We start from the raw sequence: 13,065 nt of genomic DNA, 5'->3' as shown, positions 1-13,065 counted from the left end.
CCTCGAAACTGGTAAAAATAAAAGAGAAATTACATAAATGTATATAAAAGGAGTATCGTCTTGTATCGAACTGTATCGAGATCCTGGAAGATTCATCCTATTAAAATAATTCCCCGAATCATCCTGAACTGAAGGAATTCCGTTAGAGCAGTAGCTCTTCCGCAACTAGAGGCGGAAGGAGGGTCGCAAACTCAGCCAGCGTATGCAAACGTGGTCGAAGGTTTGCGAGCCGTGGCACCTGTCGTAGCCGGCTAATCTTGAACACGTGTTCCCTTGTGTTAGCTGGCCCCGCGCCAATGCACAGAGAATGGTCATTGTACGGTATCGTGCTCTGTACAATGATCATTTTTCTCGAATGCCGGATGATGAAACTAGCAGTGTCTATATCGGTCCATCTCGAGTTTTCGGTGCTTAAACACCTGAAGCAATCACTTTTCAGAACAATAATAACAGAAGAGTGTACAGAACGAGTCGTTCTGTATCTGCAGCCACAATTCTCAGTAACGTTTCTATTTATGCCGCCTAATAAAGCCTGATTATATTTTTTCACGTTTGATTCGTCTTTTAGTTCGTCCACGTAAGTGTCTTACTCGTTATTAAATAGTCCACTCCAGAATAGTCAATTTCAAAGGAGCGTACATCTTTGGCGCAAGATGTATTCTTTTTGCTAATGTGTATACGTTTTTCTGTGAAACTTATTTTATAGGAATGATAATCTCACGAATATATTTATAATAATCGTAATTGATACAAGATCGAACAACACTGAACAAAACTGAACTAAACGAAACTGAACACACATGTACAAGATTAAACAAGACTTAAGAAAACTGTATAAAACCGAACAGAAGTCGTGTGGCCCAAGAAGTTAGACTTGGCATAAGTCGTGCCAAGGGTGAAACACCGAATAGAAGCTCGTCAGTCACGGTTTTCTCTTATTCAGAAACAGCAGACGTTTGGTACACGGTTATACGTTTCTACAAAATATTGAGCGCTATAATCGTAAAGCTTGAAATGGATTACCTCGCGTTTTACAGCGCTCAAATTTCGCAGCTCGTAAAGCTTTCGATTTAAATTCCAAGGGGAGAGACTTCTGAGGGGACTGGAAACAGGCTAGCAACCAGCAATGCTATGTACGCGTTATCGGTGTTTTTTTCGCCGTACGACCGCGTAGTTAGTGTTAAATTTTACTGGTCCACCGGTTACCGTCGCCGTTCGATCTGTGTGACATATTCGAACGTCGAAACCATCGCGCTACGTTGTAAATATAGGGATGCGCCATCATCCGTCAGAAATTGGTCATTAATGATTCAAGCCTTCGAAATTCAACGCAACCCGACGCAATTAACTCGTAAGTGTGCTTTTAAACGCGCCAATGGTTTCCGGGGATAATTGTCAAGTTATTGCCAGCGTACTAATCGCTCTTATTAAATATAAATGCATGGGCTGACGTCGAGGTAAATCCAAATACGAGAGCATGTTCTACGAAGTCTATCCATTGCTTCGAACTTTCAAATTGAATTGAAAAGATATTAAAAGCTATACTCGGATTAATCTGAATTCAAATTTTCGAACCAAATATAAGGATTTTTGGGTGCTTCCAAAAACACAAGTTGTTGAGTGAATATATATTTTTTGTGGTAATTAAAAATTCCAGAATACGAAACAGATGCGAATCTCAATATATTTCACTGTGGCATTTGTCTTTGAAAATTTATAAATTTTTCAGAAGAAAACATCTCAGGCCAGTAATGAAATTTTTATCTAAATCCCCTCGCAGGTAGTTGTTCTAGAAACTTGTATTAACATTATAGGAATGATAATCTCAAGTTAATCTCAAGATAATCTAAGTTTGAACATAATTATTAAAACAGTTATTACAAAAGCATGAAGATCCCTTTTTTCATTGAAGAAACAACAGCCATTTTATTCTTTCTCTCCGGAAGTACAGTTTCTAAAAAAAACTTTACACAGGTTCACTTTATTACAAGTTTCTAGAATAACCATCTCCAAGGAAATTTCCTTGCTTTCATCTATAAAGCTCAAATTACTGTAAAATCTACAAAACTTTTAACTAACCTCTACATCATTGTTAACAAATACGAGTATAATTAAAAGTAAGAATTTGCGAGTCTTTGAAATAAAGGAACTCGAGAAATTTTCAACCTTATTTTTATCGGAAATAAAGCGTCGTATGAAAAACTTTTATTTCAACATTTTACTGGTGCCACCAGTTAAGAGGCACACTGTATAAACGAATTCATAAATTCGATCGATCAATCAAACCGACGCCGGCAAATTATCGCGAGTTCATTGAACCGAGCGGTGAAGCCAGCGGCTGGTGGACGGATTCAGGAAATAATTAAGTAATATGCAAAATATCAGCAGCTGCAGGGAACCCAATTACTCGGTGTCGCGAGAAGGAATTTAATTCCGAGAGACACGGCGCATCCCTTGCAACTCGTCCCCGATTCTTCCGCGATACATCGGCGAAGTTCGCGGGGCCGCATTAGAAATTCTGGAAATGTAATTCAACCAGCAACAAGAATACCTCTTTGCGGGCGCACGATTCGGGCTGCATATGGAGAGTATGCAGAACTTGTCGCCCCCTCGTGTTCCCACCTTCGCAAACTGTTCCGCGCGAAATTGCCGATGAATGCGCATTCAGCAGCCACGAAAGCAGTACCGACAAAAGATGGAACCTCGCACGTACGTGTCGATACACTTCCTGCGTGCTAAACCACGGCAACGCTCGCGGGACGAAGCGATCGAGGCTACGTTAAAAACGAGCTTTTTACGTAGAGAAGAAGTTTACGTCGCACGGCACTTTATGTAACGAACGAAAAACGTTATTAGTTGGAACCAGTGGCGCACTCGAGGAAAAAGTTTACTCGACACTCGGCAAAGAGGCAAAGAGCGGCGATGGTTTCGTATCTGTACAGCGAAGGTAAATTATGTCGAGTTGAAATTTTTCCAGTTCGAGGTAAATATGTCGAATCAATTTACCAATATTATACTTTTCATTGCTATTCGAAGTGAAAGTCATCCAAAGGAAGGAAGTTTGTGTCTTGATAACAAAGTAGATTTGTCGGCGTAGTCGTAATAGACACATAAATAATATAATCTTGTAGATTTAATTGTTGTCATATACGTTTTCATTTAAAGTAAAATTATAATATATTCCTTTCCATGTGTGTTTTATTATAAAACAAACCCCTTTTTTTTGGAGAATCCTTTACATTTCAATGTATTCCGTAAATTAAAGCCTAGATGGTTGGTAATTTAAAATATGTTACACTGGAATTTGTAGTCAAATAATTAATTCATATTCCAAACATTTTTTCGTCGAATTATGGGTCAATGTCTGAAAAATCGCGCGGACCTTTACTACGAACACCCTGTATATTCCCATCCAACACCTACTAGCTCTAAACCGATTTGGCAAACAAACAAAGAAGCAACGACAACAAAATGTTTACCGTGCAGTAGCCGCGATGCTCGTTACTGCCTCCTGGCTTAATTTTCGAAATTACTGGTAGGGAGAGATATAAAAAAGGACGAGAATGGATGGCCGCGAGTAATTTTTGTAAATGTGTCCGAACGAAACTGTTATACACATAGTTGGATTGTATCACGTCCAATTTCCAGGGAGTAAAATTACTCGGAGCCAGGCCGCGAAGCGTAAAGCAGTAATTGCCATTTACTCGTACCGCCCAGTGGTCACCGAATATTCCATTAATGATTTAGGGCGGCACTTTCGTCGGTACAGACCCCACTCGTCGGGCAAAATTTCCGGAACGATAATTCATCGAGCATTTAACGATCTTTCAATAAAGAGTGAGTCAGCGCCACGGCAAACGAAACGTTTAATTTACGTTAATGACATAACTCTGGCAATTAATTAGAAATTGATACCAGTGACACGTGTCAACGTAAAATCTATACGCTCGGTTCTTTCGGACGTATTCGTTAAAATTATGCTGTTCAGCGTTCGTATTTTCGTTAATCGATTATATTTTTAATTAGATTCGAGTCGTTTTTGCGCGTTGAAAATTAGGATCGGGACGGTGTAACGACGACGCTACTGTAATTCTAACCTGTGAGTAGCGGAGCACGCCAGATCGATAATCGAAAATTCAACCCGTATCGAACGGAGCGTATGCCAGTAAATAAAGGAATATAAAGGAGAGGAAAGACAGGGCGAGAGCGTAAGAAATATAATACGGTAACATATGTGGTAATATAAATAACAATATCAAGATCGGAATAGAGAGTGGCGCGGTGATGTAAAGGTGAGACTACTAAATCTTAAGTAAATCCTATATTTAATGGAGCATGTCGGCTCGGTTACAATAAATCTAACTTGTATACAACAGTGTGAATATAGTAAAAGAGGTAATATTATGAATGCAAAGAGGAAATAAAAAAAAAATGTAGTAAAGTGGTGGATATAAGAACACGAATATTATCAACATCGAAAGAAACGAATCAAAAGTTAATGGAAATTATTATATAATAAAAAATAAAATAATACTTGTAAAAATTGCGAACTACTTTTGGCTATTATTACCTAAAACTAAAGCGTTATTACGATGCGAATACTTGCATGTAGTTGGAATAAATCGTGAGTTTTCGAATGTTGGAATGTTGTTTAAAATGAAAAATTACATTCATTTACATAACTTCGTAAATAATTTCAAAAGGTGCATGCAATAGTCTAACATTGAAGGCTTATGAATAATGCGCTCCGTCGTCATCGTAAGTGCTGAATGAGTTAATGATTGATAATGACTCGAAGTGTGTATAAAGTGTAATTGCATTCGAAAATACGTTGCCATATGCAGTGTTTTCAGTACCTATTAGAATATCTCCGTAAACAAAGTCTTTATTACACTTCGCAAGGAAAAAGTTTATGTAATTTAATTCGATTAATTTTTGTGATTGGTGTACGCTATTATCTCCTTGCAATTTTAATGCAAAATATACGAATTTACGAATACGACATTGTAGGCCATCGAATACAGAATCGAAACAGTTCCATTGCTAGTTAATCGTACGTATATCAGATTCATAAATTCGTCACAAATAATACCTGCAAATGCTGAAAGTTCTGACAACTTTTGTAATTGCACAACACTTTTACCGCGTCGTGTAATTTGTGACTACGCGAATCTAGGGTCTGTCTAAAGGAAATTTATACGCGTCATTTCGAAGCCGTCCTCGATGATCAACGGCACCGCGCGACGTCGACTTTTATCGATGTTTGATCACTGATAACCCGAGGCTGGAAAATTCCTCTCAAACAAGTCGAGCCAGCTCTTCGATAAGCAGTATCGTCATATACCGTAATACGAGCGAGCGCCGCGACGCAGAAAACGCCGACGTCCGCTTTTCAGGTCACATTGTTACGAAATTGTTCGGGTCGCGAGAGTTCTTCCGCGTGTAAAAAGGTGTTTCGATCGTTACTACCCCATTTCCGCGAATAACGAGAAACTAACAAGTTCCCGTAAACTTCGCTTCCCGGTGGCCGTTATTAAAAACCGGGGAGGAAATTAAAATCGAACAGAATTATATTCGCATTTACGCGTCCCGCCTTTTCAGAGCGAATTTCAATTTCCGGAAATGGAGAATTCACCACGCGCGGATGGAACCTTCGCGAAGAGCATATTTCAACCGCAACGATAGTCACGAAATAAATATGAAGAAGAAGAAATAATTGAAATCATTCGCGAAAAAATGTTCAACGCGATCGCGCCGAGTGATCCACTTATCCAATAAATTTCATATTCTACTGAAATTTTTCTCTCGCAAAATGGCATTAAATAGGACGTACGCGTAATTTTGGAATAATTTGACGAGAACGCGTTCGGAACAAATGTTGATTATTATTTAGACGGGCATAAATTTCGATGGACAAATTTCCAAACGAACCTTTCATTTACAAAAGGTCAAGGTCACCTCGACTTCTTTAAATACCACCGAGTCATTTTAATTTCATAACGTTCAAATTGGTAGAAAGGGGAGTTCAACGACCAATTATATACAAATATACTTATATATATTTTCGAATGTTGGAATGTTGTTTAAAATGAACAATTACATTCATAAATATACTAGAAGTATCGTATAAATATCAAGAAAATATACGATATACAGGGTGTAGCAGGACGGGTGGTATAACCCAACAGTGGGTGATACTACATGTAAAAATAAGTCGAAAAAAAGGAATAACATTTTTTCATTTGACGCTTCGTTTTCGAAAAAATCGAGTTTGAAAATTCTATGCAGTACGCGTGGCACTGGACCGCCTGTAGGCTTAGATATGTATTATAAATAAGAAATGTTAATGTTTATTAGTTTTATTGTCATTACTAACGATAATTACATAACATTATTGAATAAACTGTTCAAAGTGCTGTCCTTGTTGACGCGTACATATCATTGCTCGCCTTATTTGTGAGTCATGAACTTGTAGCGAACAATGGCTTGGGTAGACAGACAGTCCAGTGCCACGCGTACTGCATACAATTTTCAAACTTGATGTTCTCGAAAACGAAGCGTCAAACGAAAAAATGTTATTCCTTTTTTTCGAATTATTTTTACATGTAGTATCACCCCCTGTTGGGTTGTACCACCCGTCCTGCTACACCCTGTATTATACAAAAATATACTATGAACCTTTAGGTGACCTTCGATTGAGAAAAACCCTAATCACATCCTAAATAGACCAGTAAAAAATGAATATAGCCTAGGCAAAGAGAGCAACGCTGGCACGAATAAATGACCCAGGACTCGCTTCGATGGCTGCATCGATCTGATACGTAGGAGGATCTAGAAGGTGAAAGAAGATCAAAAGGATGGGGAATAAAAATGGTTGCGAAGGAGACATGCCCTTACAAAGGCATTAAGAATACCCCTCGCTATGCAGGACCATCTACGTTCATAAAAGCATATTTGGCACGGTATTTCTGCCACGGTCGCCCGGTGTGCTTGTGTGTGTATATCGGCACCGGAACCGCTCGAATTTCTTCGCGCCGCAACATCGTTAAAGTTCCCCCGAGAACCATCGAAGGTACCGGAGGTGCGGTTCTGGCGGCGCTGTTATAACGTCTAGCTTCAGTTCTTTATTCGCCGGTAATGGTATTCCCGTTCGAGGCACACTGCGCGCGACTCGACGAGCTGCGGAATCGCGGGGCGGAGACCCGCAATCGAGCGAGAAATTCAGCGGCGACAATGTTATCAAGAAATATTTTTACGTCTACCGCGAGCACATCAAGCGATACGGAAACGAGTGAGCGTTCCCGTTGACGATTTTTACGGCTACCGGATTACTATTCAGACTATTCCATCGAGGCCCGAACACGCGCAACCCGGTATTGACCAAACCTGGACGTTTTTCAAACGATATTATCTGAGATAATATTGAAATAATATAAACGTTATTTCATTTCGTAATTATTGGGTTGTCCGGAAAGATCCATGTCGATTTTTGGTAGGTGGTACAGGTCTGAATATATCGAAGTGGTTGAAAACAAATAACATGCATACATCCCGTAAAAGGTGGAAAGGTTGTGGAACAAAATGGCACCTATGTAATTCAATAAATATATATTAAAATTCAAACGTGTTTTTGAATGTTTCTTAGAAATTGGCACGACTTTTCTGGACAACCTAATACTTTCATATCTGTGATCACTGTTGAAATTAACATTATTTGTAATATTACGTTTAATAACATATTCTTCGTTCCATCGTACCTTTCTCGGAAACCATTCGTATAATAATCTGAAATTAAGTATGTATTTACAGTGCATACCTGCATGGTGAGACCTGGTAATTGGTATTACTCGCGAGAAAAGATTGTTGCGATGAAGAGTCGCGGTTAAGTTTTCGTGACTTACCTGAAACAAAAAGAGGACAAGAATTTTGTAAGAAAATGTATTTATATTATAAACATGTTTCATTAATATAAATGGTTTAATGGTCTCAGATTTAAAGCCGGTCTATCCTATAGATCAGTGTCGAGCAATCATCTAAATGAAGAATAAAAATTCCAGATTTATTCGCAACGATAAAAACAAACGAATCCTTCAGCCTCTGCCCTCCACTCACGAGCAGCTCAACGTCGCTCCAGGATGAGCGGCTAAAGAATTCATTTGTTTTTATTGTTACGAATAAATCTGGAATTTTCATTCTTTATTTGGAACGAAGCTATAGAATTTAGACTCGCAGAAATGAGACTTATGAATATTAAAAATATCGTTATGGGAAGTACAAGTATAGGTACGTTTAAGATAATTCCGATGTAAAACCTGAATCGAAATAAATCTGTGATAAGATGCGAGCTTATAGGCATCATGGTTCAGCAAACGGATCTGTATTTTAATTGTTAAGTTTTTCTTGTTCCGTTACGACGCTACGACCGAAAATACGATACAGGTCTGCCATTAAAGCCGTGCAGGGGAATGATGATTAATCGGTTCGCGGGAAAGCCAAGATGTTAAATATGAAAATAGTACCAGCTACCGTTCCCTCGTGCCAAAAATGTCGGCATTCGATCGATACAACGCGCAATACTCAGAATTTCAATCAGCGGCGTCAAAAGGACAGACTGCCTCGAGTATTTTCGCGTTGTCTATTTCAGCGTCTCCAAACGGCGCTGGCCAAATTCTTTCATTCGTTCGGCGGACGTTGGCGCGCCTCTCTCTGCGTTTAAGTATACCTATAACGCCTTAAAGGGGTACTCGTTTATTTTTGGGAAAAAAATAAATCTTCCTTCGATATCTTTGTCGCTGAAAGTCTTTAAAATACTCCTACCAAATTATATTTAAAACATTTCGAAATTGTCGATGTCATGATCGTTTATATCATGGTCTGGTTCCGTTAGACTAATCGAACATGACACTTTAATATTAGGTTTATGGAGCTCGGTTATTTTGGACCATTTCGAATTCCACGAGGAGAGTCGTAGAACCATTTACATTTTTCGCCGATCATGTGTGCTTAATTTTATTCATTTAAAGAGACAAGAATACGTCTAGATAACTTTGGTAATAGATACAAACTCGATTAAAAAAACTCTTAGAAAATAAACATAAAATAAAAACGGATCGAAAATATTTCGAACCCCCGTAAACTTAGTGTCTAAATCATCTATTGGCCCCTGAACATGTTTTTTCTCGAAATGCTGTTTCTGAAACATATCAATGCGAATCTGAAAAATGTGTGTTCAAATTGTGAGATTAAACTATAATATTTTTTGTATTTGAAAATTATTATCGCTTTCAAGCCAATAAAAGTATAAACCGTGTGCCTAACGTGTCGTCGAATATTGTAAATAACTTCGAAACAAATATACCAGGGCAGTTGTAAATTAAACAAAGTCTTGTGTTCACACGTATAAGAACAACATACTAAATTTTTAAAGTCCATGTCACTTACATTAGGGGGAAAAGGGTCACGAATATTGCCTTAAAACTGGTAAAAATAAAAGCGTGCCCCCTTAACCGCTATAATCGTTCCGCGTTCATCAAACCTACGGTCGATCGCTTCGTGGTTCTATCCGGATGCGATCCACGTCTACGGTCATCGAAGAAAACGGGCGTTCGTTTCCCATATCCGAGGTTCTCGGTAATGAAACGTAAATTGATACGTCCCCATGACGTGTTTGTGAAAAAAGTCACGCTTTATCGTGACCCGATGTAATCGTATGTGATAAGACCGAATGCACGGCCGTTATCTTATCGCGGAGAAGAGCATTTCGTTCACCATATGCTATTCGTACCAAGAACGTGTAACGATGTAGTCCGCCTAGACAAAATTAATATGATCGTACGAAATCTATTTAAATTAATTACCTACTCATAAGCTATCCAGCAAATGGAGATTGTCCGAACGATTAATAGCGTAAGAGAAGATTTGCTGGATAACTCCTACCTACGAGTTCAACTAGCGAAGTTGAAACGAAATGCAATTTATATACGATAAACAACAAATTATGATTTCATACTAAATAAGGTTTTTTGTTAAGTATCCTGAAAGATCTAGGTCTCTGTCGATCTCTGAGAGACCTTGGTCGGTATACATTTCAATTCGCATGTATTAGGTTGTCCGAAAAGTTTCTTTCGTTTTATTAATAAGTAATACATGCACAATAGTTTATGTTTTATGTTACATTACTGAATCGTGCACGATTCATTTTGCTCCGTTACTGTTACAACATGAATATCTATGAAATTAGATTGTCTATGTATATAAACACGTCCAAATAAAGTAATTGAGTGCAACTCGCGAAAGAAACTTTCGGTGCAACCTAATATAATAACAAAGCATGCTTGGAGAAGTTATGTTTACATACGAGTATATTTGCCTCGCTAATATTGGACATTCTTTCCTTTATTACTCATTATTTAGACAACTGCGCGGCTGTATAAGTAAATTTGATGTTTCTACCGTCCAGAGAAGAAACTTTAATTAATTTAACAATAATTAATTCGCAATGCTCGTATCACACTTATGTGAAATATTTCGTAGATCAGAAAGTAATGCCGTTTCTTTTATATTAAATTCAAGCAAACAAATTTAAAACGGGTTATTATTTTTAATCAATCGTGTAATCGCCTTCGTTATCAATAACCTCTTGTTATCTAGTGTGTAAATTTTCAACGCCTGATCGATAAAAATCAATTAGTATACAACGAGCTGATAAATGATAAACAAGTATTGACATTCGCAATAACGACACTACTTTCTGATCTACCTGATACTAATTTGAGTCACAGATAGTGCGAGTATAAATACATCTTTTGTAAACAGTACCTTTTCATTATTTATAAAAAGGAAAAATACAAGCGATTTCGATTCTCTAACTACCACGTAGAATTATAACAAAATGAAGCGCAAAATAAAGTGTAAACAATAAAAATTCGAAGATGATCGATTGCGAGGCGAATAAAAGGAACTTCCTTCCCTAAAGGAACTCCAAATTTTGATTTTCGATGGAACAATTGCAATTACCATTTTAATTACACATCGTGTCGCAGGAAATATGATTTCGCGCAACACTCGTCGCGGTAGTGCACTGCACAATGTATCCCCGTGATTAGATAACTTCTTGTTTCACCCCTACAATGGTTATTAGATTCATTATCGCCCAACCTTATCTCGTTTTATCACAGTTCGCGATAAGATATTGGAATTCGCCTTCGGCTATAATCAAGTATTCCCGACAAATATTGAAACTCGCATCCGATCGATCATTCGATAATGACCCAACGCAGAGGAACGAACTCCATCCTCGGCATGTAACGGTAAGCTAGCTCGCCAGGCAGCAGCGGTAAACTGGAATCTAACAGGACAGAATCTAATACGACCTATCTCGAATGACAAACTCATTTTTCAGGACTCGTCCGCGCCCGGCGGCGGCGGGGTGGCGGGGCGGTATGCCGGCATGATAGATCGAGGTTTGTTCGGCAAAGACAAATTTAAATTTAATCATCTATCAGGGAGCCTCGAGTCCTCCAGGATGTGGGATCACATGCGCTTGAATGATTACGCAAGTCAGGAGTGCGCCAGCGTATGGAGAGATTGGTGGCGGTGCCGGAGTAACCGGTGATCGTTACTTTCCACTTAGGTGGCCTACATACGCGACCGTACAGTACAGTTACCTGGTTCTCATAGGTTTTCGATAGCCCTCGTGGGGACAGCTATCGCGCCGCAATTCTTTCAGCTTCGGAAAAAAATTCTATCCGTCATATCAATTTTATCGAGATGGGTCGGGTTTCGTTGGTCCGCCTTTTTCAGAGAAAGATGATAAATGAAAAAGATAACCAGTGCACTCGATAGGATCACGGGCTGTGGTCAGTTTTAATTGAATAATCTTTTTAGCGAATCGTTGGTTTTAATTTTACTTAATCTTATTTGGTTGATCTCGGAAATTAGACAAGGCTTCTTTCGAAAGAAACGGGGAGTGGCAAATAAAGAGTTGGACTATCGCTGCGTTAAGTAATTAAAAAAAAAAAAAAGATCCTTTTATTTGATCAAAATCCCGTTTTGCGTTCAACAGTAGTGCAGATGGTACAGTCGAAAGATATCTAGAACGCAGTGTGCATTTGAACACTCGTCGTAAAGTGGATTTGTGACGTAGAATGTATGATACCTCACGCACAATGTAGGTCTCGACGACCTTGTACTAATGCTGTTATACCCGGATAAAGGAGATAATCAATTTAATCCGAATACCACCGCTTACAAACAAAATGTTTTATTTCTCGAACCATGAACGATTTTTTAAACATGATACAATAGCGAAGTAACGCTAAACCTAATACACTTGAAAGCATAAGTATTTCACTTGTTGCTATAATAAATCGAACGATACACGAAACGTTTGTATATTCGTATCTTTTATACGAGAAACTTCGCAACAGCTCGAAAACGATCATTCGATCGATTTTAATAGATTTAGTGTTAAGGAACGAAATTATTTATCGTTCGATACTTATTAACTTTCTAATATATTTGCAAGGATGATTAAACGTATTACCTTATACTGTATATAAAATACTCGAGACATTCTGAGATGTTAATACACACATATTATTTGAATTATTGTAAAAAGCATTCCTGCCGACAATTTATAGTTTTGCTAATAATCAATCAGATCTCATCGGGAAAGACTTTTCTAATGAAACTCAAGCTGATATTACTGTTTTCAAAGGTCCGCAGTAGAACGATAGACGGAAACCGGTAATATGCTTTTGCGTGTATGTGCGCGGGGGTGTATTACGCAGAGGACACGGCAGAAACGTCACGAATGAGCGGAAAGAGGGGCGAACTTCGTGATCGTTTGCAATAAAATGTCCCTGGCAACGATTGCCATCTAAATGAATGCAAAAACACACGGGCAGCCGTATTAGTTGCAACAGGAATGAGCACTGGTGGAGAAGAAACGTGCTTCGGTCTTGAGGAATCGACAAATTCCAACCTGACCAGAGGGTACAGAAAAATCGAGCAGGCATGAACTAATCGCGATATCGTGAAAATGATCAAACATTCTAACGCGAA

The 13,065-nt window shown here is 38.5% G+C and overlaps 1 protein-coding gene across 6 annotated transcripts in view; it reads right to left on the bottom strand.

The window, feature by feature from the left end:
- LOC128894434 (uncharacterized) overlaps positions 1-13,065 on the bottom strand; it is a 220,632-nt gene that overhangs the window by 87,656 nt on the left and 119,911 nt on the right. The window contains exon 4 of one of the 6 annotated variants that reach the window (XR_008461539.1): positions 7,392-7,901. The exons of the other annotated variants lie outside the window; for them this stretch is intronic. The gene's annotated coding sequence lies outside the window, so the exon portion shown is untranslated. Of the gene's footprint in view, positions 1-7,391; positions 7,902-13,065 lie in introns of those variants that run through there. 6 annotated transcript variants of the gene reach the window in all.

The sequence above is a fragment of the Hylaeus anthracinus genome, unplaced genomic scaffold (genome assembly GCF_026225885.1).
Source record: "Hylaeus anthracinus isolate JK02 unplaced genomic scaffold, UHH_iyHylAnth1.0_haploid 3, whole genome shotgun sequence".
NCBI lineage: Eukaryota > Metazoa > Arthropoda > Insecta > Hymenoptera > Colletidae > Hylaeus > Hylaeus anthracinus.
This window is presented reverse-complemented; position numbering and strand designations above follow the sequence as displayed.